Here is a 6,060-nt window from a genome sequence, read left to right on the forward strand (position 1 = left end):
TAAATTCGGACTCGTTCAGAGAGAGATCTTTTTTGACTTAACAAAAGAGAATTCAAACTGGTCCTGCGGTCAGGCTGCATGATTCTTTATCTTGGAATTGAGGGTGGCATCCGTTGTTGTGTATTTGTATAGGAGAATATTTTTAATTGGTGGAATCTTGTTTGGAACAAAATGGCTCAACAGGAAGTGTGCCAAGTAGACCAAGGAGCAACGTGAGCACGCTTTTCCATGCTTTTCTGATTTCCTTTTCCATTATCTGTAATGTAACATTCAAAAATAATCCTAGAGATTAATATTTATACAAAATTAATGTATGTGTTTTGGATTGCATGTTTGTTCAATAACATGCAAAACATTGTGCAGATAGTTTAAGTTAAGTTGTAAGTATGTTTTTTTTTTTTGGATAAGACATTGGCAGTTCTTTCGGTTTCTTGTGTTCTGACAATGTTTTGCATGTCTTTAATTCTCTGCTGTGTATCCCCTTCAGATTCACACGTTGAACTAATCAAAGCTGTTCTCCACACATCGGCTTTCTTTTTTTAAGTCAAGTATTTCACTATGTTTTTCAAATGGTCATTGTCATTAAAAAAAGATTCATGGCTAATTTGCTTAGTGTTGTGCATTAAGATATAATCAAGGAAGGCTGTTTTGCTACTAAAGAAACAAAACTAGACAGGTCTGTTTAAACCAGATAGGCTATAAAAGCATTATTGTAATCGTTTGGTCCATGTTGTATCTCATTTGTTTAATCCACTTCAGTCTTGTGCATTTCCTCTATAGTCAAGGGAAATTACTGTTCAGGAAAGGCAAAGGACATCACCACTCATACCAAAACTATTTACTCTTAACACCAATGATTACTCATCAACTTAGTTGTTCATCTACTGTGTAGAAATAACAGCTATATTTGGTGGGAATTCACAATAAAAAGTAAACACTTAAAAAAAAGCTAGATTTGGTCAAAACGTTAAGGTATCACTGAAGTGCTAAACCTTAAAGTATTTTCTCTTGGGAGATGCCTCTATAGAGAAGTTGTATTGCTGTCTGTGTCCCCATACAGAACTACAGTATATAGCTGTTTGTGGGTGGGGATGTTGCAGAGGAACAGTCAGCACGATGAAAAAGAAAAAAACACTATACAAAGAATTTAATGTAAATGAATCCACAGTGTGGGATTTTTCTGGGCCTTTATTATTGTATATATACATTTAAATAGCATATTCAGCTCTACTGAATATCATTTTTAAATTCAGGTCATTCATGTTTTGTGTCCGGTTCAGGAAATATCAATCAAATTGTTGTTGGGTTGTTTCGATAAGAAATCTCTATTTTATTCATATATAGTTTTGTTTTTTTTAATCATGTTTTTTATTATGCACTCATGGCAATAGCACTCAAACTACTCTTTGTTTTCTCCTTTTTAAATTAGCTTTTTATCAGTTTTTTTTTCTAAATGAGCTCTATGTATTTAGTGTTTTGTGTAAGCGTTCCCAATTTTTTTTATTAAAGGATAATTTATACTGAATGAGATATTCAAACCCAAGATCATACCATTAAATGGAAATTATCCAAATTTTGGGAATAGTATATTTTTGGAAGCAGTGTCTGTCCATGTTACAGTATGTTTAAAATGCCTGCAGTATAGAAATTAAGTCACCTGATGGCGCTGTTGCTTAATGTTGGCCACCCCAGTCCCAACCTGCCACTCCTTTTCTTTCAGCTGCAGCATCCATCTCACAGACATGGCTTAGCCACATTCTGACACACCGTTGTTCATCACCAGTCGCACTATTAACATCATTTTAGCAAATTCCTTTTTTTTGGCACAGAATCTCTTAACCTGCCCTTGCCAGATGTCTCAGGAGAAGCAGCCAGCAGTCAGTGAAATGTTGCTATGGTCTTTGTGGTGGCATCAGCGGGGCTAATGTGGGTCTCTGTGGAGGGACACCTGTGCAGCGTGCCGGCACTGTAACATGGATGCTGCCTGAAAAGATGGCTACTGTCTGTGTCTGTCTGGCTGGCTGGTTTCTCTCTCTTACTAGCCACACACAATACTGAGTGAGTATGGTGGTCGTGGTCATAGGGGGGCTTGATGAGTGACTGGATTATGAAACAGACAAGGGGATGAATTATCATTAGTCTGTTGCACCAATGTCAAGACAAACATAGCATCAGTACAGAGGAAAATATTGCATGAGACACCAATCCCCCTCTCCAATTCCCACAATGTAGGGACCAATAAACAACCATGAACCTTGTAAGTATGCTAATAGAGATATTAAAAAAAGATTGTTCATGGGCAACTCAGGCAATTTGAATTCATCATCTAAGGGCCATAAAGACTTTGACTCTCGAGCGGTGTCTTTGTTGCTGTAATGACACTTTATCTGCTTATTTGTTAAATGATTTTACTGCTCTTTTTATTCTGAAACCGGCACCCTCACACCCATGTGGTAATGGCTTGTGCATATGCTGCCCTTACTGGACCCCAAATAACGCAGACCCCGTATACATTACATTTCTTCTTACTCTGTTCCCACTCGGAGGTCTTAGTCAGCAGAAAGGCTGTAAAGGAATTTCCTGTTGAAGCCCACCGCTCCCTGGGCCTGGCTGTGCATGTGTGTGTGCTTTACATTACCTCCGGCTCTCACCAATGTCATCTACAGATCATTTCACAGTGGGCAGAAAATGGGGGGGGGGAATGCCAATCAGACAGGGAGGATGAAAAAATACTTCCCTCCTGAGAATCTATTCAGCGTCCCCCCCCGCGCCTTCCTCTCGTAATCCGTCCTTGACTGAACACTTCCTGCTTCTCTTTCTGCCTCTTTGACTTTCTCTCACTGCTGTCCCGGTCCATGCTGTCACAGAAGTAGTCACACTCATTTCCAGTTTATCTCAAACACGCATGCAAATGCATACACACACAGAGAGAGTCAGGATGAGGTCATTGTCTTGAGAGCGAGTATTATTCTCGGCACCCTAAAGGGAGAAACCCTGTAACCCCTCTGCCTTTCAATAAGCACAAAAGACTCCCTTTGAGGGAGGAGGCAGACTCATATGGAATGTGTTACCAGGGTTTTCTATAACGACTTGCTTCCCAATGCACACTCATTTCGTGTGTGTGTGTGTGTGTGTGTGTGTTTGCATGCGTGCTTCCTTGCATCTTTGGGCTGTTCTGCAAGGGGCGAATTAGCTCTGTGTAGTTTGTTCGGTTTGCTTGTTGTACGCATACATTGGTATACATATTGTGCACCTCTGAGCTGTTGTGTGCCTATAAGCTGTGTGCATGTTCTTTTTGTGTGACTTTAGCTATACCTGTTCTGGTCTGTATATCATTTTGGTCACCGTGGGTTGTTTTTAAAGGTGCTTTATAAATAAATTTGACTTGACGTAAAATTGTGTGTGTGTGGAGTTTACTCACCTCACAGTTCATTTAGGCAGTTAGTTATACTCTGATTATAACTGTCATCTATGTGTGAGAAATGAGAAAAAAAGTTTTGATCCATCACTGCTAAGCCTTGTGGGGTGGAAAAAAGAAAACTACTTCGAAAGGACTCTTGAGATGCCTCCGGATTTTTCCATGACAAACCATCGCCTTTCCCAATGTTGAGCGGTGGGAACAGGCCACTTTGTTTGTATAAAGCAGTGTCTGGGAGGAATGCGGGGTTTAGCCGGGGAGGGGATGGCTGGAGGAAAGTATGATAACTCCCACTCCATTCAGATTTATGGTCAAGACAGGGGGGGGCTCCTCTGGATGCATGTCAGGGGACTAGTAGAACACCGCCCATCTACTCCGCGCCTGCCAAAGTAAATGTTTAGCCAAACAAACCCTCGCTATTCTTTACATCCTTCTCTGTCTTTCTATTTTGTGTCTCTTTTTGTGTGTCATCATATGGAAAAGTGAGTAGTTTTTCTTCTGCAAAGCTTTGACAAGGCACATTTGTGTTCATATTTTAGTCTGCACCATTGTGTAAACAGGAGCTGCATTAGAATGTGGTTTTGAGTTTTAAACCAATACCAGTTGGACATGAAGACCGTGGAGAGTCACACAGGTCACAATGAAAAAAGTGTTGAGTCGGTACTAAGAGAGGGTTTGTTCAGATTTGAAAAGTCTTGCATTTTAATTTGGTACTTTTGTTTTGCAGAGAATTAGATGATACGATTGATACCACTCATGTTTGTGAAGTAAATACAAAACTACAGCCAGCAGCCAGTTAGCAACGACTGAAGACTGACAACTGAAACGGCCTGGTTCTGTCCAGACTTAGAGGTCACTGCTTCTGGCTAAGGTACAGTCTGTGACATAACCCCCCAAACAATTGAGATAAAGCGTGATAATAAGTTAACTTTAAGGCCACTTCGTAGGGGAATTTGGAACCATTAGACAGATCTAAGCTTCTGTTAAATTTTTCACCTACAATAAAATGGCATGTAGCATGAGCCGGGTAACTAAAAAAGTATCCTTTGCAGATGAAATTTTTGTCCTGAAGTGTGTGCCCTGCTTTTGCAACTGATTTAGCGGACAACGGTAACTAACAAACATGCAGCGTTTAGATTTCTGTCTTTAAACTGTTGAAATATCATGACCAGATTAGCTTTAAATTTGTTTAGCAGATTCCTGGGCTTGATGTGTAATGTGTAAGTTATTTCACAGGGGGATAAAATCTTTAAAACCCACCTGTTCCCCAATGAACACAACAGACATAATTGCAGATACATCCCTCAGCCTGTGACTCAGCTGGGCTCATTTTGTCCTCTTTTCTAATTCTTTTGGACCACCATTCTGCATGTTCTGTTCTCCTCCGTCCTTTCTCCCCTCCACCTCCTCCTCTTTTCATTACTGTCACATTCATTCATTTATTCTCAGTCTTCTCCACTGCTTTCGGGACACTAGTGGACCCATTCATCTCTCTCTTTCTGTAACTCTCTCTCTCCCTCCTTCCCTGGTCTAATCAGAAGACCTCACACTCTCTCATCTCATTTGATGTCTGGTAATTGAAAGTGAGATTGTTTTGGTGGTGGAGGTGAGGCTGAGCCGAGTTTGACTGTCTTCAGCCATGCAAATTAGACAGTCAAAACTTCAGGGTAGTGAAGCTGAAACTAGCTAGCCTGTTACATAAATCTGACTTGTAAATTGTAGTATCCAAGAGGAAGACTGATGCAGAATGTTCCCTGGAGACAGGCGAAGGGTCTGGTGAGGACTTCTGTTGGACTAAGTTTAGTTCAAAATAGACTGATGTCTGATGTGATTTTTCTGCCCAGTTTTCATGTTTTTCTAGGCATACTGTTCTCCCTCATTAGTTTACTAATGTGATTCTCTACTTTTTCTACTTTTAGGCCATGTGCACAGCTTGGCTCTTGGGTTGGCCATGTTGGTCGGTTGGTCGCTTGGCCGCTTGGTTCACTTCATATCTTACTTGACTATTTCCTGGCTGGGACCAGCATTTTCCTGGAGTCCCTGCTGGTTGTCAAGCAACTGGTCTCGACCAAATAGTCTGGCAGCCTCATTTAAAACGGCATTTTGTCATTTAGACTATTTTTGACACTGTTTTTTGTATGAATTAACCAAACGAGATAGAATTAGTTAATTATTGAGCTTTAGATGTGCTTGTAGGAAGAATTTGTCACCTTCGGACTGTTGCATTTTTCGTTTAAAGGTCCCATGACATGGTACTTTTTTCCAAAATTCAGCCTTGGTGCAGAATTAAAGCCACTAGAGCCAGTCCCACAATGAACTTTCCTTAGGATGTGTCATTTCTGAGTCTGTATCTACTGAGGAGAAGAGAAGGGGGGTGCAAGGTGGAGGGTGGGGGTGTGGCCTTGACCAACTGCCACTTTGCTTGTTTGAAAGCCATGGTGTCTCTCTCTTTCTCATGGGCGGGCCAAATTCTCTGGGCGGGCAAGGCAGAGAAAGGGGAGGTAACCTTGCTCCTCATGACCTCATAAGAAGAAAGATTCCAGATCGGCCCATCTGAGCGTTCATTTTCTCACACACAGAGCAGGATATGCAGGGCTCGGTTTACACCTATCGCCATTTCTAGCCACTTGGGGACCACAGGC

Source organism: Etheostoma cragini, chromosome 20 (genome assembly GCF_013103735.1).
Source record: "Etheostoma cragini isolate CJK2018 chromosome 20, CSU_Ecrag_1.0, whole genome shotgun sequence".
NCBI classification, from domain to species: domain Eukaryota; kingdom Metazoa; phylum Chordata; class Actinopteri; order Perciformes; family Percidae; genus Etheostoma; species Etheostoma cragini.